The sequence below is a fragment of the Symphalangus syndactylus genome, chromosome 16, assembly GCF_028878055.3.
Source record: "Symphalangus syndactylus isolate Jambi chromosome 16, NHGRI_mSymSyn1-v2.1_pri, whole genome shotgun sequence".
NCBI classification, from domain to species: Eukaryota; Metazoa; Chordata; class Mammalia; order Primates; family Hylobatidae; genus Symphalangus; species Symphalangus syndactylus.
In genome coordinates, this window is record NC_072438.2 from 85,225,535 (window position 1) to 85,243,534 (window position 18,000).

The 18,000-nt window shown below is 39.8% G+C and overlaps 1 long non-coding RNA gene and 1 pseudogene across 1 annotated transcript in view; both read right to left on the bottom strand.

Annotated features, from left to right (window-relative positions):
* Positions 1-1,900: 1,900 nt before the first annotated feature.
* LOC129464651 (TATA-box-binding protein-associated factor 11-like protein 12) lies at positions 1,901-2,827 on the bottom strand (annotated as a pseudogene).
* Positions 2,828-5,002: 2,175 nt separating this feature from the next.
* LOC129464475 (uncharacterized) overlaps positions 5,003-18,000 on the bottom strand; it is a 42,368-nt gene continuing 29,370 nt past the window's right edge. The window contains exons 2-3 of the long non-coding RNA XR_008651604.2: positions 11,471-11,612; positions 5,003-5,216 (exon numbers count right to left, since the gene is read on the bottom strand). This is a non-coding gene — a long non-coding RNA (uncharacterized lncRNA). The remainder of the gene's footprint in view (positions 5,217-11,470; positions 11,613-18,000) is intronic.

The window sequence follows — 18,000 nt, forward strand, 5'->3', positions numbered from 1 at the left end:
AGCAGTTCAGCCTTACTCAGACCCCACTCAAAGCATTGAGTTCTATGGGGGGCCGGAAAAATGTTCTAAGCTTGTGTGTCCAATCACCACTGTCAATGCTCTCTGCAGTGGCTCATCCCCACTTCAGGCTGCTTGGGCCAGGTTTTCTTTACTCTAGGGTTAAGAGACTGCTAGGCCTGCCACATCTGCCAGAACACAGCTCCCAAGACTCCTCAGTGCCATGGGAAAGGAATGAGCTGAGAGCAATCTAAAGACTGGGAGATATTAAGTCTCTCGGATCTTACTTCTTTTGGTTGCTCAAGCACTTTAATTCCTGAGAGAGCCCTCCCATCTCCACCAGTTCTTCCAAGAACCTGTGCCCTCCTTGTGTCTCTCTAAGACACACTGGTCTAACTTGTTATATGCCTTTACACAGAAGTTGGTAAAACAAAATGAAAGCTAAACAATGTCAGAATATGGAGGTATGAAACAGAATTTCCCCATGCTTGGTAAAATGTAGAAATTTATGTAATGCTCAGCCAAAGATAGATTCTATGTACAATAAGTTCTATTTTAAGAGCAAAAGCTGAGTGTATGAGGAAATAAAACAACATTTTGTGGAGGTATCTTTGGCTTCAAGAAGAAAGAACAGATGTTCTTCTCCACTCAATGTGAGAGCTGAACTGTGGGGGCTTTTAGATCCTTTTTGCTTATACTCTGTGATTCAGGGGGCACATGGCAAAGGTAAACAGACTGAAATAGCACCGTGGATATCTGTGAGCTGTGCTGGGAAGGTTCACAGTGATTCCATAATAAATCTCAGGGCTTTATTCTGTGATGAAAAGTGCCCTTTTCCACAGAAAAGGTAAAGTAGGGTATGAACAAGTGGAGTGTGGAATAACTTTGTAACTCTTGATAAACCTACTTTGTCTGGAATTTTAATAACTTCTTTTCCTCTGTTGCTGTACTCAGGTTTGATTTTCTGAACGGATCACTGGCAGAATGAATAAAATCAAGAACACTCTAGGCTGGGCACAGTGGCTCACACCTGTAATCCCAGCACTTTGGGAGGCCGAGGCGGGCAGATCACGAGGTCAGGAGATCGAGACCATCCTGGCTAACACGGTGAAACCCCGTCTCTACTGAAAATACAAAAAATTAGCTGGGCATGGTGGCAGGCACCTGTAGTCCCAGCTACTCGGGAGGCTGAGGCAGGAGAATGGCGTGAACCTGGGTGGCAGAGCTTGCAGTGAGCCGAGATCGTGCCACTGCACTCCAGCCTGGGCGACAGAGTGAGACTCTGTCTCAAAAAAAAAAAAAAAAAAAAGAATACTCTAAAGCAATGTTTTGAACTAAATTTGGGTACCTATAGAAGCACCACAGCAAACCTGAACTATCAATACGCTCTTTCTATCTGTGTCTTTTAAACTGCTTAGATGATCATTACAAATGGCTCTTTGCAGAAAGGTGGTTTTTGGATTCTGTTTCTGTCACTCTAGTCTTATAAGATGCTCCTGTATTATGTTACTTTATAATAATGTAAAGGATCACTAGCTGACATAAAGCACAGTAGGCAGGAATATGAGAACAGTCAAATGAGAGAAAAAAATGCTTTGTGATTTTATCTTTATTTCTGCAGGCTGGAAAACAGTTTAACAGTTTAACTGTTTTTAAGATGACTCACCAAAATCCATACCAGAATTTAAAATACATACAAGGACAACAAATCCATTGCCCCTGCTCAGGCACAGCCTTCAGGGCAGAATATCACTTGGGAAAAGTTTTTGGAGGCTTCACTTATTGAAACCCAGACATAAGCATACGAGCTAAGGCACAGCAAGTCCAGGCTTCAGTATGAAACCATAAAACACTCTTGGAAGGGATTTCCCTCTCTGAAAGCAGCTATCTGTCTACAGGATGATCAAGATCCATGCATCTTTCTTCTTCCAACCAGGAAGACACATAAAAATGACTCAATATGTCCTAGGTGACCCAAATATTTAGTCAAGGCGATTATGAAACGCCACAGTTTGAGAAAGATTGTGGCTAAATCCAGGGTAGACAGATGCAGAAGCTCCAGCAAACATAGTCCTATCATAGCAGACTGGATGCAGTACTTATTCCTGCACAAACACACCCTTCCCTCTGGCCTTGGGCCTAGAACATGATTTTTTTGGTAGTTGCTGTTGGGGAAGAGGCCCTTGGGCTTTAACCTGCGAACAGCCTCCCTTAAATGCTTGGGCTGCAGTGGGGGCGTTTCTCCCCACATCTCACACACGTCCAGGGCCTCTTCCACCACCTCTCCAACCAAGACTGGCTATTCCAGCCATGGCAATGGCCACGTTCTCAGGCACCGATCTGCCAGTGATAGACTGCATCAGACTTGCAATGCGTGCTTTTGGGAAAGCTGACCGGCGACACACTTCGTAGTGGGCCAGCTGCTCCTCAGACATGGCAGACAGCAGGGTTGTCATCCTCTGAGCCTCATCTGCATCCACGGTGGGCTTCCTCTCCTTCTTTCCTTTGGTATCTGTTTTCCGTCTTTTGGCTGCAGGAGGAGCTGAGGCTGAGGCTTCATTGTCACCTTCTGTGAGGTCCATGACATCCTGACTCCTGAACTCACCTTCCTGACCCCTGGGTTCTTCCAAGTTCCCATCTAGGTCCTCAGGGATTCCATCCTTGTTGCTGCCCTTCAGACCTCAGGGCATGGCGAACATCTCAGCAGACGCAACTGCTTGCCTGCCTGTCTCCATGGGTGAGATTCAGGTCTGCTCCATGACAGCAGCTGTAGAGGCAGAAGTTCCGACTGGGGTGGTTTGATTATGGATCTGCAGTGAGAACCTTTCAAAGATTTTAGCTGCTGTGTTTCTGCTGAGCCATAGTTTAGCCACAACCGAACACAGCTCCCTGCCTCCCCTTCCCACACACGAACACACACACTGGTTTTTCTCACTTCCACAATGTGAAGAAACTTGTGCATGGAGAATATATTAGTTTTAGATCAATGCAGAATAAATTCTCACAAATTTTGGATATTTAAATCAAACCCCAGCTCACAGGTCAGAAGTCCCACTAGGCAGAGTGACTGCCTCCTGCTCAAGGTGGAACAACGGACCTCTAGGGTGGGCCTGGCTGCGTCGACGTTGCCTTGACCTGGGAAAGGTCTGGCTGTGATCTGATTCCGTGGTGGAATTCGATGCCTTAGGGTTGTGAGACCCAGGCCCGCTTGTCTGTTCTGCCTGCTGCTGTGAGGATGCTCTCAGCTTCCAAAGTTTCTCCCAGGTCTGGTTGTGGGGCTCCCTGGATCTGCAGAGCCGGCATAGAAGAATCTCCCGCATGGGGCAAGGGGGGCAGATCTCCCTCTGGCTGGAGAGCTCTGTCATTTCAGGGGTTATAAGCAAAAACAAATGGCAACTCAAAGAGGGGAAACCATCCAGAACTTGAAAATTAACCCCTGAAATAAAACAGAGATACATAATCTTTTAATAAAAATCAACTACTGTATATAATTATCTCTCATTATGATAGCTCAGATGATTGAATTAGACCCAGTAGTTAATGTCCATTGTTTCAGGGTATTCCTAACCCAATCAGGGATTTGTAGGCACATTAATTTCATGGTTTCATCCACACTCAGGGGAGGGACAGATGCAGGGCGTGCCTCTGAGGGGCAGGAAATGCATGGGACATCTCAGAATTCTGTCTGCCTCAGATATTCTGAATGTTTGCATTTCACAATAATAAAGAACATATTTTCTCTGAAAATATGACATTTTATGAAGTTGCATGTTAGACAACTTAAATGTCTGAGCAAAAATCCCCCACTGATTCGGCAACAAGTCATTTATCAGGTACTCTGAGGATAAACTGGGCTGGTAAGGGGAATATGGAAATATTTATTTCAATTTTTATATTATATACATATATGTATACACAGGTTGCAGAGAAGCACATAGGAGATAAAATTATTTCAAGCACAAAAATATGTATCACATTCGGAGAAAATTATGTTGGGTAAAAATCATAAAATTAGTTCAGAAGATAAAGTAGACACCAAAATACCTGACTTTTAAAGACCTTTCATATATTTTAAAATATTTGGTAGGAGATATGAAATTACTATATTATTGCCACTATGCTGAACATATTTAAAATAATGATCTAGTTATTTTATTTTTAAATAACAAAATTTGCAATATGTCAAACATCTTTTGCAACTATTTAAACTTGTAATGAAAACTTAGATGTCTACATAAAAATATATGAGGACTATAAAGATTTAAAAGCTTTTAAAGATTGAAAACCAATGCCCCCCATACTTTGTTTATGCCATTAATTACTAAACTGAGAATTACTCAACTTCTCAGTTCAATAAATTAATATAAATGTTAAACTTAGAATTACTCAAATTCTAAGCAATTTGCCTTCTCAACATTTCTTTCCTAAATCTGATTTTGCTGGTCCTAAAAGAATCTGAGAACTTGGCAGCACTTCACTGCATATGAAGATATTAGTCTGTACTTGAATCAAGTAGTTGAAGCATTCTTTTGATGGGTTTTATTTTTCATTGAGAAAATAAAAAATAAATTTATATTTTATTATATTGTCCTCTAATTAACATCATACTAAGTATTAAAGAAACTAGATTTTAATACTTCAATGTAAAAATTGGTCCATGTTTATATGGGCTTCTTTGACTTGCCTTCTGGTATTTAATTGAATGCAGAACATGATAGCAAGATCTGGAACTCACGTGACAATGATATTTAATACAAGTTCATTTAATAACTAACATTGTTGAAAATTTTTCCTTGCTATAACATTAAGGATAATCTAATCACTTGGATTACTGGTGCTTCTGGAGTAAGATTAACAATGAGAATAATATAGTGATAGTCTTCAATAAATAGAGCTGAAAATGGAATCCATGACAGTCAATGAAAAGAGTGACTCAAAGTTCTGAGACCTCATTATACCTTGATACTAAGTAACCAGCTTTACTTAACTCACCTGAGGGGGCATGAATGTGGTATAAGAACACCTGCGAAAGTTATGCATCATCCAACACCTTCACTTCCCCATCTCAGCAACACATATTTACATCACAGCCTTTGCAAGCCACCTAAGGCTTTCCCTTTTCAATATTTCCTAGTACCTAAGGCATGAGCAGTAGCTTATAAGCAGAAACAAATGGTAACTCAAAGAGGGAGAACCATCCAAAACTTGAAAATTAACCCCTGAAATAAAACAAACAGAGATACATAATCTATTAATAAAAATCAACTATTGTATACAGTTATCTCTCATTATACTCTAAGGAGAGACTGAATGTATCTAAGCTTTTTATATCCCCCATTTCTCTCTTAAAGACTATGTGGTTCTTTACCTACAGGCTAGAGAAGGGCCTACATTTATGATTTCTAAAATGAAGTGGGGATAGGCCGGGCGCGGTGGCTCACGCTTGTAATCCCAGCACTTTGGGAGGCCGAGGCGGGCGGATCACGAGGTCAGGAGATCGAGACCACGGTGAAACCCCGTCTCTACTAAAAATGTAAAAAAAAAATTAGCCGGGCGTGGTGGCGGGCGCCTGTAGTCCCAGCTACTCGGAGAGGCTGAGGCAGGAGAATGGCGAGAACCCAGGAGGCGGAGCTTGCAGTGAGCCGAGATCGCGCCACTGCACTCCAGCCTGGGTGACAGAGCGAGACTCCGTCTCCAAAAAAAAAAAAATAAATAAAATGAAGTGGGGATGAAAAGGATATATACCCCAAGAAATATGCAAGATAATTGAGGCATAAAGAAAAAAATTAATGTCCATTTATGCTTATTTTTATCTAAAAAGCAAGAATTAAATTTCTAATATTTAATATACAACATATAGCACATAAATAAAGTTTATAAGTAACAAGATATATGCTGGGTTATTCCAAAATATTTTACTGGCTCACGCCTATAATTCCAGCATTTTGGGAGGCCAAGGCAGGCAGATCACTTGAGCCTGGAGACCAACCTAGGCAAGATGGTGAAAACCTGTATTTATTGCAAAAACCTCAATTGCTTTTGCACCGGGCTAATACAAAAATCAATAAAATTATCCGAGCGTGATGGCCTGTGCCTGTAGTCTCAGCTACTTGGGAGGCTGAGGTGGGAAGATGGCTTGAACCTAGGAGGCAAAGGTTGCAGTGAGCGGAGATTGCGGCCCTGCCCTCCAGCCTGCGTGACAGGGCAAGACTCAGCCTCAGAAAAAAAAAAAAGGTACATGATCTTCTGCACAGATTAGATAACCTTCCACGTAAACTATCACAGATGGGGGAGAACCAGCTCACATTTTATAGTGCTCCAGAGAAAAATTAATTATAGACACTTTCTAAGCATCAGTGTCAGGATAATTTTTGAATTGCTTTTTAAAAGGATAAAAGCACTTAAAATTTTTTCCACTAAAAAGTGTCATCATTCTTCATCCCATTATGCTTATTTCAGAGCATTATTCTTGCTCTGAAATCCCTTGTAATGTTTTTAAAGCGTTTCTTCCATTTCTGATCTATGCCCAATTAAATTAAAAAAAAATTTATGCCAGAACTGCCAATATTATTTTGCAGAATGTTTGCAAAAGCATTCATGACAATCAGAGCCTTTCTGGATACATCTATAAAGGTGCTGGCAGAGGAAAGTGGTAAAACTCTTACTCCCCCAAAATAATGATGCGGCTCTAGTTTTCAATTAAAAATAAGAAAGAAACATACCAATTAGGTGGCTGTTTTTCAGATCCTTGACAGGCTCTTTTTAGACATATCCTCTTTTTTGAATACATACTCAAAAAATATTTTCAACAAATATCTATTGAACATTTTTCTACATGCTATGTATTGTGGAGGAAATGGTGTGAATATGTACAAAATTTAAACTCTTCCTCCCTAGACATGAAGGATCTGATATTTTAAAGTATTTTTTATTTTTTTTTAAATGTTATCCCTGGCAGGGGAATTTCTTAACTGTCATGGTCTTTCAGAAAACCGGTCAATGCCTTGGATGCCCTAAATCTACCAAGCAAAGTTCCAGGCATTTATTTCCTACTTGGTTTATCCTGTTGTAAATTCTTTAATTATTACACAGATACTGAATTTAAACACATAATTGAAAGAGTTTATGATATTCAGAGACCATAAGTGTTTCATTTTATTGTCGCAAAATTTCTTGTTGGGTATCAAATAGGTATAAGCAGAAGTTAGCTCTGTGATGACTCTAAAATGAATCTGAAGTTTACAAAAACCAACACCGTGCTTACAAATTATTCTGATGCTTCCTTTTTTAGCTGAACAATATAAAAGGGAGCTGGAAAAGAAAGATGCGTTCCCTTCATGGTAGAACATAGAAGCTACATGGACGGGGAAGATTGATTCCAACTCTTCATTCTACCAGATCTGAATCGACTCTGCTCTCTAGTGGGCACCCCCATCCTTTAACTTCGGGGTATGGAAAGATCAAGACAGAAGAAAATAAGGGGCAAGGGAACAGAAAAGAAAGAGCGGTATGCTCTATAGGAACTGGCATTTCCTTAGGAGTGGAACAAGAAAATTCAAACCCAACTACGCCCCTCCGTCCCCTAACCTCTCCCTATCGAAGCAAGCTGCCTCCTCTCAACCACTGTACCGAGATCTCTAACAATGCTGTGCCAGCTTTCCCCTGCCTTGTTCCTCTAACAGCTCTCCTCCCATCCTTGAATAATGAGAATCAGCTGACAAACTCTGGGTCTAAGAGATCTATATGCTTCATTTGTTTTTAGCATTGGACATGAAGATCCAAGGGGGTGACAATCACAGAGCATGGTAAGAAACACGTATTTATTCCTAAAGGCTTTCAGGTTGACTGTAGGGTGCATTTACATTGGATGATTTGATTTCTGGGGTGTGTGTGTGTGCATGTGAGCATGTATGTGTTGTGTAAGGATTGTATTACCACTAAAACTCTCTGGAATATAGTAAGACCAATTTAGATTTAACACTTCGGTTAGTTGGTTGATTTTATTTTATTTTTTCTCCATAAAAATATATAATTATTTATTTTTTCTCCATAAAAATAAATGATTATTTTATTTTACAATTTCTGTTTAGGTACCATCACTGAGTGTTATTGAAAAGGGAAAAAAATGCAAGCTAAAAAGAAAACAAAGGGAGAAAAAGGTAATTACCAACAAATTGTTAAGAGTATATACATCTGTTTTTTTAACATTGCTTATTAGCATTTATTCCATAAGTATTTAGTGTTCACTGAGATTATAGCAATAATCTCCGGCTTCTCAGCAGACCACCTCCCTCAAAAAATTATATATATGTATAATATACAGTACTTATATCTATTATATATTATACTTATATATAATTTTTATATATAGGTATGTATATCTATATGCCTATATAGATATATACACACCTATATGTGTGTGTGTGTATATTATATATATATATAAAGCACATACATATCAGATGGAAACACGTCAGTTCCTACCCTTAAAAGTGTCTACATCTGTATCCAGATCAGAGTTTTCAGATTTCTCTGTTCTCTTTCATCACAATGATGATTCCTCCCCCACCTATAAATTATTCTCTACCTGTGGTCTAAGTCCCACAGTAGCCTCTCTGAAAACGTCCCTTGTTTATTTATTTCTGTCTTTCCTCTCTACCACCTTTATCCCAGAAGCAGTTAAATACTGTCAAATATCTCCTGCCTTGAAAATAATTAACTTCACTCTCCTCATCTACCCACTAGCTATTGGCTCTTCTCCTCCCACCTAAGAACTGGGCTCCTTCTGAGAGTCGTCAATCCAGCCTGTCTCCTCTTGGTCAACTTCTGCTGACTTCTCAAGTCTTGCTTCTGCCTTCATCATGCCACTGACACTCCTGTCATATGTCAAATGCAGGAGTTGACAATGTTCACCACTCACTTCCTTTAAAAAAATATCCTCTTCCTGTGGCTTCTGGATCATGTTCCCAAGCTATTCTAGGTTGATTTCCCTGTGTTGACATACTTCCTTTTTTTTGTTTGTTTTTTTTTTTTTTTTGAGACAGAGTCTCACCCTGTCGCCCAGGCTGGAGTGCAATGATGCCATCTCGGCTCACTGCAACCTCCACCTCCTGGGTTCAAGTGATTCTCCTGCCTCAGCCTCCCGAGTAGCTGGGATTACAGGTGCACGCCACCATGCCCAGCTCATTTTTTGTATCTTTAGTAGAAACGAGGTTTCATCATGTTGGTCTTGAACTCCTGACCTTGTGATCCACCCACCTCGGCCTCCCGAAGTGCTGGGATTACAGGCGTGAGCACTGCGCTAGGCCGACATACTTCTAAGTCTCCTACTGAGCTCATCCTTTTCTAGTTGGCTGAATGGTCATCAATTATCAGGGTCACTCTCTCAGCCTCTTACTTTCCTCTTTTTCCTGGTTCTCCTGACAACCTCATCCATTCTTGCCTCTTACAACCATCACTATGCTAATGAATACACCTCCCTTTTTCTCCCTTCATTTTCAGCCCATAGAATTTCAAAAATTGAAGAAACACAATGGAAAGAGGAATAACAAAAATATATTCCTCACACCATAGGTCTGGCGCCAACTTTGAAGTTGTTTTATTTCCCCAAAACTTTGTAGCATTTATGCATCTAAACATTGCATTACAGGCTTTGGTTGTGAAGATCTTGATAAAAGCAGAATTCTTTGCACAGTATATGTTTTTAAACTGGAGATTAAATTGTCAACAAACTGCTTATTATATGTTTAGTAATATGACAAGAGGTTAGATGATGTTAACTTTGAATTGAATTATTAAATGTTGAATCTGGGTAATGAGTGCATAGGGACACATTATCTAGCATGTGTTTAAATTTTCCATAATAAAAAGTTTCTTTTTAATTTCTACCCTCATAGTGCTTATGTGCTACTTTACAAAATACAGAATTCTCAATTCAAAGGAATTGAACCAAAAATTGACCTAATCCCATCACCCTTCAATGGGACTAGAGAAACTAAGTGACTTTTTCATGTTTTCTAGTTTCTTACACAAAAGTATTGATGAAAATGACAGCATATAGACTCATCTATTAAATATGAAATTTAACCAGGGCTGACTGTGTATTGAGCCCTTTCCAAGGGTCAAGAGAATTGAGATGAATCATTTGTGCAAAATTTATACTACAGCCTTTGAACCAGTGAACAAGCTAGAATAATGTAGAACATTTAGGGCAGACATCTTTAAGGTTCACTATAAAAATCGCAGAGAAAGGAGCACACCACAAAAGCCTTCCACTCCTGACAACATGGAAAACATGGATCTCTGAATCAGCTTTGAGAAGGTAAAAGCTTTGGGTTTTGTGCTTTGAGGACACCTCATTTAAAAATGAAGGCGCCTTGCGTGTGCACTGAACACCTTCCCAAATGTTGTCACCTTGCCTGCAGAAATTTTTTTTTTTTTTTTTTTTTGAGATGGAGTCTCGCTCTGTCACCCAGGCTGGAGTGTGATGGCGTGATCTTGGCTCATCACAACCTCCTTCTCCCAGGTTCAAGCGATTCTCCTGCCTCAGCCTCCCGAGTAGGTGGGACTACAGACGTGCACCACCACGCCTGGCTAATTTTTGTATTTTTAGTAGAGACGGGGTTTATCCATGTTGGCCAGGCTGGTCTCGAACTCCCGACCTCGGGTGATCTGCCCACCTCAGCCTCCCAAAGTGCTGGGATTACAGGCATGAGCCACCGCACCTGGCCTCCTGCTTGAATATCTTAAACACTCCTATCAACATGGGTGCCTGTAGTGGGCTGAATGGTGGCACCCAAAAAGATGCACATCCAATATCATCTGTCTGGGCTCTCAGTGCAATCACATGTTCTGGGCTCTCAATGCAACCACCTGTATCCTTTTAGGAAAGGGTCTGAGTTTGGGGACAGACACACAGAGGAGAGATACACATAAGAGGAGTAGGTGACATGAAGATTGATCAAGGAGAGACACAGCCACAAGCCAAGGGACAGCTGTAGCCACCAGAAGCTGGAAAAGGAAAGGATCACTTTCATCCCTGGAGCCTCTGGGGAGTAAGGCTCTGCTGATACCTTAATTTCAGACTTCTGGTCTCCAGAATGTGAGGAGAGTAATTTCTGTTGTTTTAAGCTGTCTAGTGTGTGCTGATGTGTTACGGCAGCCCTGGGAAACTAATGCAGTGCTACGTTTCCTTCCTTCTGTTAAAGCTACTCAGCTATGCAACATGCTACTGGCTGCTACCTTAGAGTTGAAGAGAATTTGTGTCTCTAATAACATGATGACAGACTTTAAGAGGATTCCTTCAAGAACTTATTTGCATGAAGTAAAGATTCAGTCTTCGAGTTTTCAATATTCATCACATGAGGCTATGAGAAGGTCCCTTACCCTTCACTGCATGGGCCTCAGTGTGGGAGGGGGTGTGGAGTGAGTGCTTAACATCTGCAGATAGAGCAGAGTTCACCTAAACACTTACTGATCCGTATCATGAGCAAAGTGGTGTGCTGTCACTGCTGCTGTAATGGGCACGGCTGAGGACTGGTCCTATGACTTTCCGCAGCTCAGAAGGATGCTTAATGGCATTTTGAAACAGGACTGCTTCTATAATTGGCAGGAACCTGTGAAAGATAAAAATGTAGTGCTTCTTGTTCAAAAATTATCCAGAATATCAAAACAGGAGAGAATTAAGTCAAGTACCGGGCTCTTCTGAGAATGGGACCCTGTGCAACTGCAAAGATCAAATGTCCGTGAAACCAGCTGTGGTTAGACATACTCAGTTCAGGGAGAGTGTACTATCAGGGAAAAACCTTCAGAGATGATTCTTCCAGCAAAAAAAAAAAAAAAAAGTGGGGAGTGGAACAAGCTTCCCCTATACCTCAGTGTGGCAGAGACCCAGGGGCAGAATACTCTGGCAGCTGGTGAAGACAGAACCTCTCAGAACAGAATGAGAGGCAACGAGCCACTTCTCCCAAACAATTAGAGACGGTGATGGGAAATAAACTGAAGCTCGGCCTGGTGATGGGTATCAGAGGAAAGCAAGAGCGCCTTAGCAACATAATTAACAAAGGCTCTAATCTAGCCTTGAGCAAGCATATGTATTAGCAAGCTAAATATAGATAGATATTAGCACACAGTAATAACATCAAACATATTAATATGTATATGCTAACATATTGAAATTTATGTACATATACATGTATATCTATCTTTTAGCTATTTTCTCCTTATTATCTTTATCCCATAGCATTTAAATACTGCCAAATATTACGTATTACATGTATATACTACTATTTCATATATATTAATATACAATACTATTTTATGTAATATATTTAATATTTTATAAAATTATATATAAGTTATCTTATACAATATATGATTGTGTATGTAATACATGTGGCTTTTTTTTGAGACAGAGTCTCACTCCGTCATACAATATATGATTGTGTATGTAATTCATGTGGCTTTTTTTTTTGAGACAGAGTCTAGCTCTGTCATACAATATATAATTGTGTATGTAATACATGTGGCTTTTTTTTTTTTTTTGAGACAGTGTTGCTCTGTCACCCAGGCTGGGGTGCAATGCCGTGATCTCGGCCCACTGCAACCTCCACCTCCCAGGTTCAAGCAATTCTCCTGCCTCAGCCTCCTGAGCAGCTGGGACTACAGGCGCGTGCCGCCATGCCTGGCTAATTTTTTGCATTTTAGTAGAGACGGAGTTTGTGTTGCCCAGGCTGGTCAGGAACTCCTGAGCTCAGGCAATCTGCCTGCCTTGGCCTCCCAAAGTGCTGGGATTACAGGTGTGACCCACTGCGTCCAGCCAATACATGTGTATTTTATACTATGGAAGGACCTCATGGGTGCACTGAAGGAAGCATTTAGACCAGTGAATTTTTTTTTAACATTTACCTTAGGTTTGGGGGTACAAGTGAAGGTTTGTTAAACAGGTAAAAACGTGTCATGGGGGTTTGTGGTACATAGTATTTCATTACCTGGGTACTAAGCCCAGTACCCAATAGTTATCTTTTCTGCTCCTCTTCCTCCTCCCACCCTCCACCCACAGGTAGACCTCAGTGTCTGTTGTTTCCTTCTTTGTTTTTTGGTTTCTCTTTTTCACAAGACACAGTTTTAGTCTGTCACCCAGGCTAGAGTGCAGTGGCACGATCTCGGCTCACTGCAGCCACCTCCCAGGTTCGAGTGATTCTTGCACCTCAGTCTCCTGAATAGCTGGGATTACAGGCATGCACCACCAGCCTAACTAATTGTTGTATTTTTAGTAGAGATGGGGTTTCATACCATGTTGGCCAGGCTGGTCTCAAACTCCTGACTTCAGGTGATCCACCCGTCTTGGCCTCCCAAAGTGCTGGGATTACAGACGTGAACCACCATGTCAGGCTATTGTTTCCTTCTTTGTGTTTATAAGTTCTCATCATTTAGCTCCCACTTATAAGTGATAACATGCAGTAGTTGGTTTCCTGTTCTTATTTTAGTTTGCTAAGGATAATGGCCTCCAGCTCCACCCGTGTTCTCTCGAAAGACATGATCTCATTTTTTATGGCTGCATGGTATTCCGTGGTGTATATATACCATATTTTCTTTATTTAATCTGTCATTGATGGGCATTCAGGTTATTTCCTGTCTTTGCTATTGTGAATAGTGCTGCAATGAACATTTGTGTGCATGTGTCTTTATGGTAGAATTATTTTTGTTTCTCTGGGTATATAAGCAGTAATAGGATTGCTGGGTCAAATGGTAGTTCTTCTTTCAGCTCTTTGAGGAATCACCATACTGCTTTCCACAATGGGATTTACACTCCCACCAACAGTGTATACATGTTCCTTTTTCTCTACAACCTTGCCAGCATCTGTTATTTTTTGACTTTTTCATAATAGCCATTCTGACTGGTGTGGGATGGTATCTCATTGTGGTTTTGATTTGCACTTCTTTGATGATGAGTGATATTGAACTTTTACTCATATGCTTGTTGGCTGCATGTAGGTCTTCTTTTGAGACGTGTACGTTCATGTCCTTTGCCCACTTTTTCATGGGGTTGTTAGTTTTTCTCTTGTAAATTTGTTTAATTTCCTTATAGATGCTGGATACTAGACCTTTGTCAGATGCATAGTTTGCATATATTTTCTCCCATTCTGTAGGATGGCTATTAACTCTGTTGATAGCCTCCTTTTCTGTGCAGAAGTTCTTAAGTTTAATTAGATCCCACTTGTCAATTTTTGCTTTTAGTTGCAATTGCTTTTGGTGTCTTTGTCATGAAATCTTTGCCCATTCTTATGTCCAGGATGGTATTGCCTAGGTTGTCTTCTAGGGTTTTGATAGTTTTGAGTTTTACATTTAAGTCTTTAATCCATCTTGAGTTGATTTTTGTGTATGTTCTAAGGAAAAGGTCCAGCTTCAATCTTCTGCATATGGCTAGCCAGTTGTCTCAGCACCTTTTATTGAATAGTGAGTCTTTTCCCCATTTCTTGTTTTTGTCAGCTTTGTCAAAGATCAGATGGTCGTAGATATGCAGCCTTATTTCTGGGCTCTCCATTCTGTTCCGTTGGTCTATATGCCTGTTTTTATACCAGTACCTTGCTGTTTTGCTTACTGTAGCCTTTGTAGTATAGTTTGAAGCTGGGTAACATGATGCCTCCAGCTTTGTTCTTTTTTCTTACAACTGCCTTGGCTATTCAGGCTTTTTTTGGTTCCATATAAATTTTAAAATAGATTTTTCTAGTTCTGTGAAGAATGTCATTGGTAGTTTGATACAAATAGCATTGAATCTGTAAATTGCTTTGGAGAATATAGCCATTTTAATGATATTGATTCTTTTTATCCATGAGCATGGGATGTTTTTCCATTTGTTTGTGTCTTCTCTGATTTCTTCAAGCAGTGTTTTGTAATTATCTTTGTAATTTGTAATTGAACAATATTTTGCCAATTCTTTCACCTCCCTGGTTAGCTATATTCCTTTGTATTTTATTCTTTTTGTGGTAATTGTGAATGGGATTGTCTTTCTGATTTGGCTCGAGATTTGGCTGTTGTTGGTATATAGGAATGCTAATGATTTTTGTACATTGATTTTTGTATCCTGAGACTTTGCTGAACTTATTTATCAGCTGGAGGAGCTTTTGGGCCAGGACTATGAGGTTTTCTAGATATAGAATCGTGTCATCTACAAACAGAGATATTGTGACATCCTCTCTTCCTTTTTGGATGCCCTTTATTTCTTTCTCTTTCCTGATTGCTCTGGCTAGGACTTCCAATATTATGTTGAATAGGAGTGGTGAGAGAGGGCATCCTTGTCTTGTGCCGGTTTTCCGTGGGAATGCTTCCAGCTTTTGCCCATTCAGTATAATGTTGGCTGTTGGTCTGTCATAGATGACTCTTATTATTTTGAGGTATGTTCTTTCACTATCTAGTTTACTGAGAGTTTTTAACATGAAGGAGTGTTGGATTTTATCAAAAGCCTTTTCTACATCTATTGAGATAATCATGTGGTTTTTGTATTTAGTTCTGTTTATGTGATGAATCACATGTATTAATTTGCATATGTTGAACCAGACTTGCATCCTGGAGATGAAGCCTACTTGATCGTGGTGGATAAGCTTTTTGATGTGCTGCTGGATTTGATTTGCCAGTATTTTATTGAGGATTTTTGCATCAATGTTCATCAAGGCTATTGGCCTGAAGTTTTCTTTTTTTGTTGTGTCTCTGCCAGGTTTTGGTATGAAGATGATGCTGGCGTCATAGAATGAGTTGGGGAGGAGTCCCTCCTCCTCGATTTTTTGGAATAGTTTCTGTAGGAAAGGTACCAGCTCTTCTTTGTACATTTGGTAGAATTCAGCTGTGAATCTGAATCTGTCTGGTCGTGGTCTTTTTTTTTTTTTTTTGGTTAGCAGGTTATTTATTACTGATTCAATTTCAGAGCCCGTTATTGGTCTGTTCAAGGAATGAATTTCTTTCTGTCTGGCTCAGTCTTGAGAGAGTGTATGTGTTTAGAAATTTATCCATCTCTTTTAAGTTTTCTAGTTTTTGTATTTTATATGTAATTCTATATTATATGTATAAGATACTAAGGAGGGACCTGATAGAAACACTGAAGGAAGCATTCAAACCAACAGATTTCAAAAAAAAATTTTTTTGAGACAGGGTCTCATTCTGTCCCCCAGGATGACTGCAGTGCCGCAATTACAGCTCACTGCAGCCTCAACCTCCCTGGCTCAAGCAATCTTCCCACCTCAGCCTCCCAAGCAGCTGGGACTATAGGCATGCACTACCATGCTTGGCTAATTTTTTTTTTATTTTTTGTAGAGGCCGGGATCTTGTTATGTTGCCCAGGCTGGTCTTGAACTCGTGAACTCAAGCAGTCCTCCCGCCTTAGCCTCCCAAAGTGCTGGGATTAGAAGCGTGAGCTATTGCACCTGGACTAAAAATAATTTTTTATTTTTTATTTTTATGGGTCCATAGTAGCTTTGTATATTTATAGGGTACATGAGATATTTTGACACACACATACAATGCATAATGATCACATCAGAGTAAATGGGGTATCCATCACCTCAAGCATTTATCCTTCCTTTGTGTTACAAACAATCCAATTATACTCTTATTTTTAAATGTACAATAAATTATTGCTGGCTGTAGTCACCCTGTTCTACCACCATTCTGTCTAATTCATTCTGTCTAATTATATTTTTGTACCCATTAACCATCCCCACTTCCCCCTAACCCCACCCCCACTACTCTTCCCAGCCTCCAGTAACATACTTCTATTCTCTATCTTCATGAGTTCAAATGTTTCAAGTTTTAGCTCCCGCAAATGAGTGAGAACGTGCAAAGTTTGAGTACCTGGATTATTTCAGTTAACATAATAACCTCCAGTTCCATCCATGTCCTTGCAAATGACGGGATCTCATTCTTTTTTATGGCTGAATAGCACTTCATTGTGTATATTACCAGATTTCTTTATCCATTCGTCTGTTGATGAACACTTAGGTTGCTTTCAAATCTTGGCTATTGTGAATAGTGCCTCAATGACCATGGGACTGTAGATCTGTCTCTAATATACTGATTTCCTTTCTTGTGGGTATATACCTAGCAGTGGTATTGCTGGATCATATGGTAGTTCTATTTTTAGATTTTGAGAAGCCTCCAAACTGTTCCCCATAGTGGTTGTACTGATTTACATTCCCACCAACAGTGTACAAGCGTTCCCTTTTCTCCACACCCTTACCAACACTCATTATTGCCTGTCTTTTGGATATAAGCCATTTTAACTGGGGTGAAATCTCATTGTACTTTTGATTTGCATTTCTCTGATGATCAATAATATTGAGCAGGTTTTTATACACCTGTTTGCCAGTTGTATGTCTTCTTTGGGAAATGTCTATTCAATTTTTTGCCCATTTTTCAATTGGATTATTAGATTTTTTTCTTATTGAATTGTTTGAGCTCCTTGGATATTCTAATTATTAATCCCTGGTCAGATGGATAGTTTGCAATTATTTTCTTCCATTCTGTGAGTTGTCTCTTAACTTTGTTGTTTGTTTCCTTTGCTTTGCAGAAGGTTTTTAACCTGATATGACCTCATTTGCCCATTTTCACTTCGGTTGCCTGTGCTTGTGGGGTATTACTCAAGAAATCTTTGCTAAGACCAATGTCCTGAAGAGTTTCCCCAATGTTTTATTTTAGTAGTTTCACAGTTTGAGGCCTTAGATTTAAGTCTTTAATACATTTTGATTTGATTTTTCTATATGGCGAGACATAGGGGCCTAGTTTCATTTTTCTGCATACTGATACCCAGTTTTTTCCCAGCACCACTTATTGAAGAAACAAGTCCTTTCCCCAATGTGTGTTTTTGGCACATTTGTCAAAAATGAGTTCACTACAGATGTATGGATTTGTTTCTGGGTTTTCTAGTCTTAAGCCAATGGATTTTATCATGGCTCAAAAACAGAAACAATGAGAGAAATAAGTAGTAGAGAAATAAGTTGTAAAGAACTTGTA